We start from the raw sequence: 17,419 nt of genomic DNA on the forward strand, positions 1-17,419 counted from the left end.
AATGGCTAAAATATAATAATTTGAATAATAATGTGGGACAAGGAGACGTTTGTAGTGCTATAAATTGTAGCAATAGTAAGAGAAAAAGGCCAGAGTTATCCTTTTTCCGGTTTCCGAAAGATTCAGGAAGGTTCCTGGGTTTCCACAAGAATGCTGTGCAGAAACAAATCTCTTAATTTTGAAGTTCTTTGTGACTGTTAGAATACATTATATCTTTAAATTTCACAATGAAATGTTTCAGTCTAACCGAAAGGACATTAGATACCGGTTAAAGTTCTGTCACTTAGGCTGCTAAATTTCCAGAGAAATAAAGGTTAGGTCTACTTTTGTTTCAGAAGATATATTTTTAATTATAGCTATTAATTTTGTTATTATTTTTATGTATTATTTTACTAGAGACGTAGAAAAATTAAGTTTGCTTTAATGAAATTTATTGATCACGTTTTATTTTCAATTCTGGTGGGATTATTATTGCTTAGGCCTACTTTTTTTTTAAAGGACATGTTTTTAATTATAGCTGTTAATTTTGTTGTTATTTTTATTTGTTGCTTTACTAGGGACGTAGAAAAAGTCTGTTACAATAAAATTTATTGATCACGTTTTATTTCCAATTCTGGTGTGATTATTATTGCTTAACCTCATCCCACTTTAACTACGTAAGCATACACTACAAGTACCGGTACACGTAAGTTACTCCATTAATTCATATTTCCATTATTATTGTTGTAAAGAGAAATGCAAATTAATATTTATTGGTTTCATAGTTAATTATCGCTATCGCTATAATCTTGAATGAGTGAAGCTATTATAATAAATTTCAGTTCGTTTTGCACAAACAAAAATTATATCAACTTATTTCTTGCAGGTATCTTCGAGTTTATGGTGGAATTTAATATACTTCATTAAAATAATAAATTAACTTTATGCATTTAATATTTCAATAATGGAAGGAAAGTGTTAATTTTTCCCAAAAGAACAAGACAACGAAAGTGTAACATAGTTTGTCGTCTGTTAGGAGAGAGAGCTGCGATAATGAGGCGATAGTAGCGATCCTAGTGGTGGGCAACTACCCATGTTTGCATTTTTACTACACATTGAGCTTCGCGACTGTATATAGTAGACTGTGGGGATATCCTGAACTAGCATCAACACATAGCGCACGCGCACGCTTTGCGTGTGCATTTGTTTTTCAGTATATAAACATTGAGGATATACGTTGTGTATTAGTATATTAAGTACTCTTAAAAAGAACTAAAAATGGCAAATATTTGTTATGTTCCTATACGTAATCACCAGGGAAAGCTTTTTGTCTTCAATCAGGTCCCGAAATATGCTGAATATATGCTTTAAATCTTTAAAAATATAAGTAATTAAATTGCGCCTCGCAACTACTTCATGTAAGGAATTGTTGACTACAGTTTTATTTTGGAAGAGGAAAATGAAAAATTAATAAAAACATATGCAACCTCGACAGCGAGCTATGTCAGCTTAGATTATATGCAGAAGTTATAGGAGTCTCCGAAGTTTACGCCTGCAGTAAACTCTCGATAAACTGAGATGTTTATTATCTAGGACGATCCGTAGTGGAACCCATTTCGTGAATCTATCTATGTATTTGATGTACTGTACCCTAATTATTAAAACCATGTTTTAACTTCAAATTTTCAAAATCATTCTACATAGTATTCAAAACTGCATATCCTTAACCTACAAAACGCACGACTAATCGTGATACTATTGCGATCATATTATATCATTCTATTAAAAATTGCATTTGATCTTTCTGCAGAAAAAAAATACAAGGAATTCACTCTCGATAGTCCCTTCCCTATAAAAAGAAATACATTGGTGGCTGCATATCCTGTTTTTGGCGTACGGTTCTTAAATACTAATGATTAAATAGGGCAATATTCACCTTCGACATAGTTCCTATTTTTTTATTCGTGCACCTCGTTCTCAAAGTTGTCGTTTAGGTAAATGACCATTCAATTTACTCGTATCTATATTCTGCATACTGCAGATTTCCCCACCCATCTCGGGGAATCGCTCAATATTATATCGGTACAGGTTTACGTTAGTATTTATTGTAAATTAAATTAAATTACGGGGTAAGAAAATATTGAATTATATTAAATTATACCCGGTTATACAATATAATTGTAAATATAATTTTGACACGCACAGAAGACCAACAAGCGGGAAAACGTAATCAACTGTAGCATATGACATAACATAGCCCTACAACATGTTGCGCCGCATGGAACGCTCTTGCCATCTAGAGGTAAAACTTCGCATAAGATATCCCTATTGCAAATGGACTGGGAAGTTTGGCTACACTGTCTCCGTGATCTCGTTGCCAGATTTTCGTTAGCAGACGACATTTTAAGGTGAGGTCCAATGAAAAGCTCCGTTCTTCATCCCCCCTCCAACCCGCACACTCAACGCGTCATCACTGCACAGGCTACCCCTCTAACCCGCACTTTCCTCTCGCCCTCCCAACTACTTCCTGTTTAGTCGGTTCATAACCTGGCTTTTAGTATAGAAGAAGGGTCTGGGTCCATTCATCGCTTTTGAAAAGACAGATTCAAAGACTATTTCACACATTATTTTTTTATGATTTACACCAGGACTATAAAAAAGATTTTTCTTCTTTTTTCAGAAGTTTGAGAAATTTCAAGAGCTTCTAGCAGGAATTACCAATTAAATTCGAAAAAAAAAAAAAAGACACCATGGCACAATAGGCTGCATACTGTCGTGGCTGTGTAAGGAATTGGTGGCCCAACAGATGTCCGTTATTAGCGCCACATACACGCTACAAATGCGGCATTAAAATAGTGGCCTGGCTGTGACCCCGCCTGAAATCTACAATTTAATTCTATGTACTGTGATGGGAAGTGCTGGAACAAGATTGCCTGTCCCCAATTAAGGTAAATCTTCACTACCCTTCTATTGGAAGAAAGTTGAGATCAATTTAAGAGTCCACACGTGTGGAGTAACGGTTAGCGCGTCTAGCCGCAAAACCAGGTGGCCCGGGTTCAATTCCCGGTCGGGGCAAGTTACCTGGTTGAGGTTTTTTCCAAGGTTTTCCCTCAACCCAATATGAGCAAATGCTGGGTAACTTTCGGTGTTGGTCCCCGGACTCATTTCACTGGCATTATTGCCTTCTTCTCATTCAGATGGTAAATAACCTTAGCTGTTGATAAAGCGTCATAAAATAACCTACTGAAATTAAAAAAATCAATTTAAGAATTAAAGTACCCACTTTGTATTAAGTCAGGTGATATAATTAAGTTTGTGGCTGAAATGAGTTTTTTTAGTAAACGCGTTTTATCCAGATAATGTATTTGTAAAACTGTAAAAGTAGCCCATTATCCTCACAGCAAAGCCATAAATATGGTGCAACTAAAGACGTTACATTAGCTAGTATCACACTACTTTACTATTGCGCAATCCTATCTGCAAAGGTTGTGAATGGGAGTTGCGAGCTAAGAGTACAGAATTGATAATTCCATTCTAGAACTCTAGAAAAGAGGATTGAATTAGTTAGACTATTACACTCTTACTACGTCATACTACTTTTGATCAATAAAACGGTGCGAAAGGACGTATTTCAACCAATCATGGCTGCTTATCGCACAATTTTATCCCGTCCCTAGCATTTGTTTAATTTTATCGCGTCCCTAGCATTTGTTTCTTTGTTTGCCAACATTTGAAACTCGGCTGGTCTGGACGTCAAAAAAAAAAAATATATATATATATATATATATATATAATTACAAACCACTCCAGCAGTTTCAAATATGACTCGCATTGGCATTCAAGAACAAGAATTAATAAAAATCACTTATCATACTTATGCATCTTCTGAAATCCGATTTACAAATAAATGAAGAGCACCATTCGGAAATCCTGAATAAGTTGAATACACCATGTAGGCCTAAATCAACGAGTTCCACTTCTATTACGCACACGTCCATTATAACATCAATTGAACCACCAACCACATTCAAATTTTAAAATTGTACATTCAATAATTATTCCTTTTAAAATTATTCATGTTTATTTTTATGTCATCGTCGTTAATTAAAACTTTTCTAACACCTGTGTATATTAGTTATGTTATGTTATAGCTTCTGCTATATGATATTGTGGATTGTCACGTATCAGGCATTATTTAATATTAAGATTTATTGAAAATCATCTGTCAAGTGACGTTGATTACTAGGATTCGGATAATTGAAGTGGAATGTTGCATTTTAATAAAAATGAAACTGAATCAACAAAGCCTTCTTGACTAGTAACATTGCCATCGTGTATAATAGATCGAGAACTTCTCGACGAGAAGGCATTGCTCACTACTGCCATCTAGCATGCATCTAGCGTAATATTTGTAATGTTGAGATGGTACAATAATACATTTGGAGACAGTTGTATTTTCGTAAGTCAATTAATATTTTATTGTATTGGAGTACTTCGTTAGTTCTAATCTTTATATACTTTCTTCTAATCGTGTAATAGTCAGTTAAATCCCACTCGAGTTTTGATTTTCTCTAGATAAATCAAAACGTCTAGTGAGATTACTGTTGAGAATGCAAAGGAACAAATTAAACATGTGATGATGATTTTATTTATGAAATTCAGACATTGTAGTAAATCAGTTAAAGCAAATGCTGGCCAGCAAACATAAAAAGGAACTCAACTTCCACCATCTTAATGACATTAATTCTATTTTTTCAAAGTCTATCATGTTATGAAATCCTCCATTACTACCTTATTTTACACCATAAGAGATACTTGCAGTACTAATTTCTTCCGAGTATCGTTAGTGCAGAAAATTAATTCGCATTGTCCACACCTGTGGAGTAATAGTCAGCGCGTTTGGCCGCGAAACCAGGTGGCCCGGGTTCGATTCCCGGTCGGGGCAAGTTACCTGGTTGAGGTTTTTTCTGGGGTTGTCCCTCAACCCAATATGAGCAAATGCTGGGTAACTTTCGGTGCTGGACCCCGGATTCATTTCACCGGCATTGTCACCTTCATCTCATTCAGACGCTAATTAACCAGAGATGTTGATAAAGCGTCGTAAAATAATTACTAAAAAAGAAGAAGAATTTAATTCGCATTCTAAAGCAGAAAACAGTTAATTTTCCATTGATTGAAATGGAAGTAGCTTTCAAAAATGTAACCTCAATAGATTGAAGTGAGCAGAATGCTTCGAATGTCAATGACTTTATTCATTTACTAGATTCAAATTATTTGGACATTTCAGAGAGTGATGAAGGTGCTAACATTTGTTTGGTTATGTCGCCAGTTCTGTTGGCAGAAAGTTAAATTATGGCACATGCAATTCATTACTGTAAGACAATTGAGGGCAAAATATAGGAAATGTGTTTTTTGATTTTCTACAAAGAGGAGGTTTATTAGTGGAATCTGATTCTGTGAAGGTTTTAATTGGATATGTTTTCGTATTGCAATATGCAGGGTTACCATACGTCCCAGTTTTCTGGGATTGTCACCGCTTTTGTGTCCACTGTCCTGGTGTCCAGACATATTAGTTCAGAAGGGTCAGATGTCCCAATTTTGATTAGATTTACAGCTTTGTGTTTTAAGGTTACTACAATATACTGTATCTATTGTGTGATTTAGCCGATCTTGTTGAAAACTTTAAATAATTTTATGCTCGACCATGCCGAAATGTAGTAATTATACACCTGGTAGTAGTCCTTTAATGGACCTCATTAAAGTACACCTATTCATTATAGTTCAGTTGTTCAGCCAATGGGAAATCACCATTGCACCATTATAAAAGCGCAAGTATCGATTATTCTCGGATATGCAATCGAAAGACAACTAGCGAAAAGTCACGGAGGCTGGAAATCCAATACTGTCGCAGAAGGTTATGTTCTGTTACTATAATAATTAGCGTTAATTGTAAATAATATTCAAATAAATTCAATTTGTCATCTCGTTTTTCAATTCTAAATCAATTTCCAGGTTATATCAAAACTAATGTTCATGTTATTCTCTAGATTATATCAAGGTCAATGACATTCGTTCCTCGGAAAAAATCAATACTTTCGCGTCTGCGCACATCTCACAATTTCGAAGGTCAGTTCCCCTCCTCACTTACATAACCATAACATGAATACTTATGAATAATTTCAAGTTAGAAATATGGTCGAGCATAAAAAGTCGTATGAAACTTGCCTATAATTGTAATTAAGACGCTCGTATGAAAATTATGAAACTCGCTTGCGCTCGTTTCATAAACAAACATACTCGCGTCTTAATTACTACCATTATAGGCTCGTTGCAATAATGTACTAATATAGAAGTGATATAATGATATAGAAAAGACATTGACTTACTTAAAAAAAAGTGCAGCTTTCAGATTATGAAGTGTTTGATCAGTTCGTTTGCTTGAAAATCTTTCTGAGTACAAACTCGGTTGTTCATGAATGAGAAAGCAGAAAATTTCAAGACAAGTGGCTTATATATCTGAGAGTGTAAACCATACAGGACAGTGTTCAGTGTTCCTGCTCACAATGCAAATCTTTAACGCAAATTTTCTCTGATGGCAGCTAAAAATCAATTTTTACACAATGAGAGGGTGTTTTAATTAGGGCCTATATGTCCCGCTTTTAGTTCCAAAGTTATGGCATCTCTGAGAATACGTACTGTTTTTGTATTTGTGGTTTTACATTATATTTAATTTTATCCAGTGTTTTAATTTATGATAAATTAGTACATTTAACATCACATATCAAATTGCCCAGTGTTCATTTACATAGTAGATAAGAATAGTACGAGTAGTTTATTTACCAGAGTTTCGAGAACTTTTACACAATCTCAGATAAATTCACTTAGTGTACATAGTTACTCTCGCAATACTGATGTATTGATGGACACTAACCATCAGTATCAATACACATAACAGAGTGAAAGTTATGTGGCAAGAAATGATAAAATCTTTGACTAGAGTGCATTGTGGATGTTCAGTATTTGGCGGCCGGTATAAAGCTATGAAGATTATGTAAAGAAATGCCTGAAAAAAATTTTTACCTTTACTAACGAAATAATTTTACTCCTTCTATGAAAGTGATGTGTTTGCCAAAGAAATAGATTAGATGGAAATGTAGCGTGTACAGAGAATGTAGGATTACAAGTAATTTAGATGAATGTAAGAAAACTATCAATTCTTCTCATTTTTTATTTCTATTCTTGTGCTGACTATTTTATTAATTTGGTGTTGGAGGATGGTATGGATGGCAGTGCATGGAATCCGCCATGACTGTGACAGATAGCGACAGCAATTTAAGAGTTAATTGAATGATAAATAAACAATTTTTGTTTGTTAGTCAACTATCCGAAGACAGGTTTGAATCTCATAAGTGATACCATTAAGGCATCATTCATACTTACTTACTTACAAATGGCTTTTAAGGAACCCGAAGGTTCATTGCCGCCCTCACATAAGCCCGCCATCGGTCCCTATCCTGTACAAGATTAATCCAGTCCCTATCATCATATCTCACCTCCCTCAAATCCATTTTAATATTATCTTCCCATCTACGTCTCGGCCTCCCCAAAGGTCTTTTTCCCTCTGGTCTCCCGACTAACACTCTGTATGCATTCCTGGATTCGCCCATACGTGCTACATGCCCTGCCCATCGCAAACGTCTGGATTTAATGTTCCTAATTATGTCAGGTGAAGAATACAATACGTGCAGTTCTGTGTTATGTAACTTTCTCCATTCTCCTGTAACTTCATCCCTCTTAGCCCCAAATATTTTCCTAAGCACCTTATTCTCAAACACCCTTAACCTATGTTACTTTCTCAGAGTGAGAGTCCAAGTTTCACAACCATACAGAACAACCTATTATATAACTGTTTTATAAATTCTAACTTACAGATTTTTTGACAGAAGACTAGATGACGAAAGCCTCTCAACCGAATAATAACACGCATTTCCCATATTTATTCTGTGTTTAATTTCCTCCCGAGCGTCATTTATATTTGTTACTGTTGCTCCAAATATTTGAATTTTTCCACCCCTTCGAAGGATAAATCTGCAATATTTATATTTCCATTTCGTACAATATTCTGGTCACGAGACATAATCATATAAGGCATCATTCATAAAGCAATTAACTCAGAATATAATCGGGTAGGATGATCAGTTGCTTTCCCACGAATAAGGAATAAAGTTGCTTTCCCCTCGTACATAAGGAAAAAAAAACAAGATAACACTGTATTTGCTTCTCTTGTCACAAAGTTAACGCTGAAAATGATAATAATGGTAACACTCAACATGAAGTAGAATAAATCTGGCACACAGTCTGTGTGTAATTTACATTGGGCACCTGTATTTTTTTTATTTATTTTATTGTTTCACATTGTTTCCCGAATCATCAAACCGAAGTTCTGACGCGAACCTGCTGAAAACTGGAGTGACAGTCGACTCTCCACTTCACTTGGTTTTTCCATATTTTCCCATAAGGTTTATGTGAAAACTCAAGCGATCCATATTTTCCATATTCGTGATAGGTACAGTAGAACCTCTATTATCCGTGGTAATGAAGGGTGTGGGCTGAACGGTTAATCCAAATAGTCGGATAATCCGTACCATAGAAAACTTTCATAAATTAAGTGTTGCATAATGCAGTTTCGTAATTTTCTCAGTGGTCATATTGTTTTATCACATTAGGTAGTGGTTCAGAAGTTTCAAGTATAATAGCTCTGTTGGAAAGAGTGGATGAAGAAAGAATAATGTTGAAACTGATCAGGAAGAGAAAAAGTAATTTGCTGGGTCACTGACTGAGAAGAAACTGTCTACTGAAGGATGCACTGGAAGGAATAGTGAACGGGAGAAGATTTCGGGGCAGAAGAAGAGATCAAATAATAGACGGCATTGAGATATGGATCATATACGGAGACTAAGAGAAAGGCAGAAAATAGGAAAGACTGGAGAATGCTGGGTTTGCAGTGACAGAACACTATGAATGAATGAATGAATGTCAATGACGGGTTTCTAAGTGTTAAGGAAACTTCCTATGATAGATTTCTGTGGAAAGATAGGAAAAATATAGGTCTCAGTTTGTAGATTTAAGTAATTTATACACTTTATCTTTGTTTTTTATTAAATCTCGCACAGTTGTAACTCTAATCTCGTATTCCGATGTGAGATGAACCACAGTTCCTCTTTTCCAAAACCACTCAATTATTCACTTCTCTTCTATACTTAGCACAACATGTATTCTTTTGGCACTTCTGGAAGACGTTCTGCAGAAAAATTAAACAGGACAAATGCTTGTAACATCACTCTCTATAAAAAAAAATACGTACTAATGTATTGTGCAGTAGTCAATATTAATAATAATCCGTGGCACTACAGCCCATGAAGGGCCAAGACCTACCAGTCGGCTGCTGGCCTCACGGCCACATGCCGAAACAGAGGTGGACGATCATCCAACCAGAATGGAGGTATCGTGTGGTTAGCACGATAAGCCCCCCAGCCGTTATAATTGGATTGCGTAATCGGATTTCGCTACCTATCGTAGCTCCCCAAGTGCATCACGATGCTGGGTGGGCACCGGTCCCATACACTGGCCGAAATTTCATGAGAAAATTTCTTCCCCCATGAGGATTCGAACCAGCGCGCATTCCGTAACGCGAGTCCTAGGCGGGACACTCAATATTTTTTCTGCAACAAAAATAGGAGAATGATAGACGGATAATCCAACAATCGGTTAATAGCGTGACGGATAATCGGGGTTCTTCTGTATATAGTTTCTATGTAGAAGCCATGCAGTCTGCAATGAAACATCTATTTCCCAAAGTAGCTTGAGCAGAAAAAAGTATTATTATGATGTACGAAAGTACATATGATGTTTCTGTGCAGAAATTCTGCGTTATCATAAGATGAAGGATGGATAGAATAGAGAAAAATTCTCTCCGATACCGGGACTCGAACTTGGGTTTTCGGCTCTATGTGCTGACGCTTTAAGCCACACCGGATTCCAGTTCCGATGCCGGATCGAATCCCCTCAGTTTTTCGTTTCGTGATCTACCCTTATGTGACACTTTATGGTTAGTCAGTGTCATTTAAGAACTGTTGAAGATTGCCAATGACACTGATGCTTTTAACTGCTGCACAAGGATATTGAACGTCGTTTCTGTTGAATGGACTATTATTCCTAGGTATTTATACACATTATTCTTTCTAAGTGGAGCTCCCTTGCAGTAAATCTCATCATCCTGGGCTAATCTCCTTTCTTTACTGAAGACCACCAGTTCGTTCACCTGTAGGTCGTTCATATCCGCCCACTTGACTAATGTGTCTACTGCTTTTTGAAGCTGAGTCCTATTCCTCGAGACTAGAGCCATGTCATCTGCGTGGGCTATTCCATATGAAATCGATCAGTAAAAAAACTCGCATTTTTTTATACTCTAATTTTTTTCCCTACTTATACAAGGTGCTGAGGGGAGTGAATTTTCAAAAATATACTATCGAAAGTCAAACGTTTTTCGTATTGTTGAGCGACAAATTTAGCGTATTTTATAAAAACAAGCCTCTTTCACCGCTCAGAACTCTGGAACCATTTACTGCAGAACATTGAACGAGAGCTCATTTCGAAGCTGACATTTGGTAGGTTATGTTAAGAAGTAATCATTTTTATTGTACACAGAGAGACAGATAATCTGATTTTACTTGCTTTTAGACTTTTTGGCCATTTGTAAAAATGTAAAAGAATATTGAGAAAAAACCTTGCATTATTAAGAGTGATTCGGCATTGTTTGCTTAGTGGTACGGCTATAAGTTTCGAGGGTATTAAATAGATTATTTTCACACTCCTAGACTTGAACGGCGCTGTAACGCACGCACTGGCCGAGAGCTGATGATAAGCAAGCGTTAGGCGTCATTTTACTCCTGTGTTTATGAAAACCTGTGATAAAGCTAGCACAGCCATGACTGCTAGACGACACATCACATGTTTGTCTCCAGGCCTTGGTTGTCTCGGCTAGCTCCCGTCTCACAGTCAGCTGGTTAGTTAACGCGCGTACAATTTAATTTCTTTATTTGATATTTTCAATATTTTCTTATCAACATACCATCATAAAAAATATGTTTATTTGTAATTTCAATGCGGAATCTAACTATATATATTAAAAATATTTTTTCGGTGGCAAAGCCGTCTTAATGAGGAAAAATCTAAATTTCTCCATTTCTGTAAAAAGTAAGAAAATCTGTTTACATGTCAATATAAACTTTAATTTCTAAGCATCAAAATAAACCATGATTTTGATCATTGGGTGAAAGGGTTTCGGAGCTACAGCAATTTAAAGTTGCTAATTTTATGAAAATACGATAAATTTAAATATTTTTAATTTAAACACTATGAAGTTCTGATGCCTCAAACTTTGCACAAAGCATTGTATCACAGTTCTCTACGTACAAAAAAAGTTTCATTGTATCTAGAAATTGTAAGGTCAATTTTCTCTATTATTTATTTTATTTTATTGGGTTATTTTACGACGCTTTATCAACATCTAGGTTATTTAGCGTCTGAATGAAATGAAGGTGATAATGCCGGTGAAATGAGTCCGGGGTCCAGCACCGAAAGTTACCCAGCATTTGCTCGTATTGGGTTGAGGGAAAACTCCGGAAAAAACCTCAACCAGGTAACTTGCCCCGACCGGGAATCGAACCCGGGCCACCTGGTTTCGCGGCCAGACGTGCTAACCGTTACTCCACAGGTGTGGACCAATTTTCTCTACATTTCGGTCGATTTCAGATGGAATAGCTCGCTTAGGTGTGGATGGTTGCAACCTCTCTTTCGTTTGTAATTGTTTCAACCACGTCATATGTCAAGACATTGAACAGAATAGGGCTGAGAGGGTTACCCTGTAGCCCTCCGTTTTCATGACTTATCCATCCCGATCTGTCTATGTTATTTGATATCTCCACTTGGTTTTCTGCGAAAATATTGGAGATTAGTCTGAAGGACCACGTATCCCCTACCAGTCACCTCAGTTTATTCAGTAGTATCTGTCTGTTGACTGTGTCAAAAGCTTTGGCATAGTCCACGAACACTACATACATTTTTCCTCTTTCCTTCCGGATCTCTTCTTGTGTATCTTTTATGAGACCGGCTGCTGCTGTTAATGTTGATCTGTACCTTCTAAACCCGAACTATTCGTCTGGGTCGAGCTGTGCTACCAGTAATTTGGTTAGTACATTAATGGCTGTCGTTTCTAGATTCCTCTATATGCTTCTGATTTGCTAGTGTCGCCTTTCCCTTTGTATAACATTTTCACTGTTGCTCTGCGTCACTGAATTGGTATTCTATTTATATTAGACGATTGGGTGAATCTTTCTTCTGTGCTAGCCACTAATAAATGAAAAAAAAAATCTTCAAAATGCCTTGTATTTATAATAAAGATTAATAGAAATTGATGTGATCACTGGGAGAGCTGTAAGCGCACCCAACCCGCCCTAAATACTTATCTTACTTATAATATACGAAAATCGTCGTGCGCGAACGAAGAATACCGCCATATTTCTTGAATGTAACAGTGGGTTTCCATGTTGCCAACATAGTAATAATGATACCTAATCAAACCTAACCTTTCTCATAATACTACACACTTAATCAAACCTAACCCAACCTCCACAATATACACTTAATCAAATCTAACCTAACCTCCACAATACACACCTCATCAAAACTAACCTAACCTGTTACATAATACGACACAACTGCAGTAACATATCTCACATTTAGTATCATTTTGTTTTCATGTATTGCCGCCTCTGCTTATCGTGTCGGTTTCCATCTAGTGGATCGTACTAATACTACTAATTCGAAGAAACAATGGCGACTTTCATAATAATTACATTTTACATGTTTCGTGATATACAAAATGTGTTGATGTAGTAATAATTCTATATATGGTACAATAAGATTTGAAATGTGTTGTGGTTGTGATAAAAGTATTGAAAATAGGTTTTTAGCGCCAAATTGGCAGTGATAAAAGTGTGCAATATTCGTTCAGTGGCTGGCGGTGGCTCTAGATTGAACGGCGATTGTCAAGATGGCCATGACTAGACCATGATAACCACGTGACTCCGAACTAACTCGTTGATCGCAGCCTGTCTTCTCGTTAGCCCAGCGAGTAGGGATTATAAAGAATGGACACTTCGCGTCGGTGCCTTTGATGTAGCCGGACTGATTTCAATGACATTCAAGCCAGCTAAAGCGTCAGATTCTGCTTTCTCCCTAGAGTTGGCTCTGACATCACACCAGCTAGCAGTCGACACAGCGGAAATATAACACATACAATTAATACATCTAGGTACATTATGTACTCAAATAAAATAAATTGGATCCATAAAATAATAAATCCTTCATTAACTACAATGTCTAGACTCTAGAGTTCCTTTATAATGAGAGTTGACACGTTGACCCCAACAACAATTAAAATATGTAATGATTTGATAGCTCTGAAAGTGGAAAAACAAAACTCTTTCGAGAAGTAAAACTATATATACCTATATTATATTATTATACAAATATTAAACGAATTCGATACTTAATTTGATAATGTATTATATTATTTTATAATATAATGTATTATATCTGAAATATAAAATATTATTATTACAACTAGTTTGTCACTGAGAAATAAGGAAAAGCTGTTAACTTGAATTTATTTGAAGCAAAGCGTTACTGGATTATGCAATAAGGTAGGCGATGGTGCCTTAATTCTATTCTCAATTATTATCTTAGCGTATGCTCGATTACACTACCTCTAGCGCTTGAAAGTGGAACTAGCCGCTGGCGCACAGAGAAACAAAACACGGGAAAATTCGCTCAGTGTCCATTCTTTATAATCCCTATTCGCTGGTTAGCCACTCTTTCTCTGTTCTGACGTTGCCACATTCATATGCGGAATTGGGTCGAGTTTTTAGCCAGGTTAATGTCCTGAAAAATAAACTTAGAAATGGGATGAAAATAAATATCCTCTCAGCGATTCTAAGATTTGGACTTCGCCGAGTAGGAAAGTGTTGTTTTTTTCAATGAACTCACATCAAGTTTTTATAACGTTTTGGAACGAAGGCGAATAGCAGAGAAACCTGAAGGTGCTGACACATTGTATCATACCAAATTTTACTCTATGGTTCTCTCTCTATTTTGCATTTTTCTTGCCACGTTAACAGTCGGTTTTAGAGACTTTTTGCACACTCACTAGATGTTGGCGACATTGTTTTCACACCTCCTACTATCCCGGCTTCCTTGATCATATCATCCTGGAAGTTGATGTTAAAGATTCAAATTATCTCAATTTGTAATAATGTTGATCGCGGCTATTGCTACAGACTTTGCAGTTCATTATATTCTTCCATAAACGTAAGTGTATAGGTATATATTCCTACATTGTATTCTATATAAGGTAATTATGCAGAACAACTACAGAAGCGATTTTGTTAGTTTTGGTGGTCTGGTAGTGTTTAGTATTGAATTTCGTTTATTAGTATGTGTATATTATGCGTAGGTCACTTACGGTTGAGGTAGAGTAGATTTTTAAAAATATATAGTAGAATTGAAGGTTTCTTTTCTCGTGTTTAGAAGACTTTGTTGTGAGTGCATAACTTTTAATGTATTGTGATTTGATAGGCTGAAGTGTTGTGTGTTCTTATTGGGTGATGTGTCTTCCGGTATGATTGGATGGTTGTGGTTAATTCATAAAGCATTGTGTATTGTTATTGGGTGACGATTTTTCCGGTATGATTAGATGGTTGTGGTTAAGTGATAGCTGTATGTTACGAGCTAGAATTTCTCTAAGTCGTTGGCTGTATGATTGTAGTTTTTTGTAGTAGGTGCGTGTATTATTCTTATCTTGTAGGTGGTCTATCGCTGTGAGTTGTAATGGATGTAGAATTTCGTTTTTTGTCTGTATAGAGTTGAGAGAGGAGGATATTGTAGACTATTTCGTGAATCACGGTATTATTAAGGATTACATGATTTTCGAAGTTGAGAGTAAGTAAGACGGATTTGAACTTCCGTTGCGGGAGATTATACCGGAAGTATGCGAAACGGAAGAAAGTTGTTCGTTCTGGTATCTTTCTGGCACGTAGTAAACTTAGTGTTGTGGACGTTTTTCGTTTGGTTGCGCCATTGGATATTTGGGAGAATATATGTCAAAGTGTAAATATCTAATGGAAGAGAGAATGTGTGTATTCTTTAGAGCAGCTGCAGCCCTGTATCCTACGAATTATTAAGGTAAGGTTAATCATGTTTGACATTGCTTGACGAATTTGTGAAATTGATTCAGTCTTTGTGTGGCTATTTTGGTTAGGTTAGGTTAGTTTAGATTATTGCTGCTTATATTTGTCCTCTTGACAAGGAGTGAAAATTAAGGTTTTTGATAAAAAAAATATTACATCAAGTTTTTGCAGTTTACGTTGTTTTCCTACTTTTGTTATCAAGTGTTTTTTGAAAAAGGGGGTAAAAATGTAGGGTTTTGTGAAAGAATAAAATTTAAAATCGCTTCTGTAGTTGTTATGCATAATTGCCCTATATAACAATAAGTTGCATGATTTATTCTTCACAAACGGACTTCAATCTCTCCTTCGTGGTACAGGTATGCTTATAGTGGAGATTTGGAGAAATGGAGTTGTAAGGTTCCATTCATAAGTAAGTTCCCATTTTGAAACAGCTATATCTTGTGTACATAAAAGCAGTTTGATTTCATGTAGGTACCATTACTTTTTTTTATCTATGCATGTTTGTTGCTATGGTAACTGTGTCACGCTTAATTGTTTAGAATACGTTCGTTTAATATATTTACAATGGATTTACCTTAACGCGTTCGAATGCAATATGCTTATGCATTGAGAAGATATCGAATGTTACATAAATTGAGAAATGGACCCTGCTCTGTAAAATCATTTCGTAAGTTAATGAACAAATTAGAGGAAACTGGTTCAGTTGCCGATAGAAAGCGATCGAGTAGACCAAAATTAGTAGAAAACAGGTGAGTGCAGCTCCATTTCGACGAGATTTCCAGGAAGTTAGTGAAATTCAGGTTATAATATTTGTTGTATTAATAAATTTACAGAGCGTCTGGACACGAGTTATTCGAAAGTGTGGCGAATTCTGAGAGACAGCTTCGGTTCTATCCCTACAAAATAGAAATGCGTTTTGAACTCATAGAACAAGATAGGCTGATTTCTGTCAATTTCGCTTTGCAAATGTTAGCACAAATTCTGATTAACGTTTCTGTTTAGACAATATCTTGTCGACAGATGGGACACATTTCGAATTGAACGGAGGTGTTAATACTCATAATTGCAGGATATGGGCAGAAGGTAATCTGAATACAATTATACAGCAAGGATTACATGATATCAAGGTTACTGTCTGGTGTGGTTTTACGTCACATTTCATAATAGGGTCGTATTCCTATGAAGAAATTGAAAATGGACAAATAAAAAGTGACGGGAACCTGACAGTGATATTTTAAAATGCTGCAATACCAGCGTTACAGAATCATGAAATCGAAAACATTGTTTTCATGCAGGACAGCACTCCATCTCACATACACAACAATGTAAAAACACTGTTGCGCAACACATTTGGTGATCGTGTAATTAGTATGTATTTTCCGAAGAGTTGGTCTTCTAGGTCACCAGACTTAAATCTAGCTGACTACTGGTTATGGGGTTATCTAAAATAAAAGGTATTTCTAAGTAGATCTACTACACATGAGCAACTCAAACAGTCAGTATTGGATGTCATTGAAAACATTCCTACGAATGTGATTACTAATGCCGTTTATAGCACAGAAGAAAGACTATTTCTTATTGAACAACACTGTGGTGGTCATATTTAATTTTTTTCGTGTTTTAATAAAATTCCATTTCTTTACTAATAAATTGGTGTTTTTATTTTTGTGGAATTAAAAAATTTGACAAACATTACTATTTCAAAATAGAAACTTACTTTTTAAAAACCTTATATTTCACTTTTTGACTCGTGTATCAAAATTGGACAAGAAGGCGACTCATTTATGGCCCATTTGAAGGTATTATGCTATCCTATTGTATTGTATTGTATTTATTAACATTCCATGGTATTCATACATGCTTACAGCTAGAATATGGAACAAGTCAAAAAACTTGATACTATTATAAAATCTTAATTTATAGTCACAGTCTAGATGAAATATATACAGACGAGATTTACAATATAGTCTACTAGTTCAACACAAAGTTTTAGTATCAATTTCATGAAGTGTTATTGAATGTCATGAATTCACCTACAGAATAGAAGGCGTGAGAAATTAGGTACTTCTTTAATTTGGCCCTAAATCATTTTATGTTTTGAGTTTCATTTTTTATATCAATAGGGAGGCTAT

The 17,419-nt window shown here is 35.8% G+C and overlaps 2 protein-coding genes across 2 annotated transcripts in view; both read left to right on the top strand.

Annotated features, from left to right (window-relative positions):
* The window catches only part of LOC138692140 (zinc finger protein 235-like), an 81,407-nt gene that overhangs the window by 46,616 nt on the left and 17,372 nt on the right, over positions 1–17,419 (top strand). The window lies entirely within an intron of this gene.
* Positions 2,716–17,419, top strand: part of LOC138692139 (zinc finger protein 678-like) — a 59,129-nt gene continuing 44,425 nt past the window's right edge. The window contains exon 1 of the mRNA XM_069815132.1: positions 2,716–2,927. The gene's annotated coding sequence lies outside the window, so the exon portion shown is untranslated. The remainder of the gene's footprint in view (positions 2,928–17,419) is intronic.

The sequence above is a fragment of the Periplaneta americana genome, chromosome 16 (genome assembly GCF_040183065.1).
Source record: "Periplaneta americana isolate PAMFEO1 chromosome 16, P.americana_PAMFEO1_priV1, whole genome shotgun sequence".
Lineage (NCBI taxonomy): Eukaryota > Metazoa > Arthropoda > Insecta > Blattodea > Blattidae > Periplaneta > Periplaneta americana.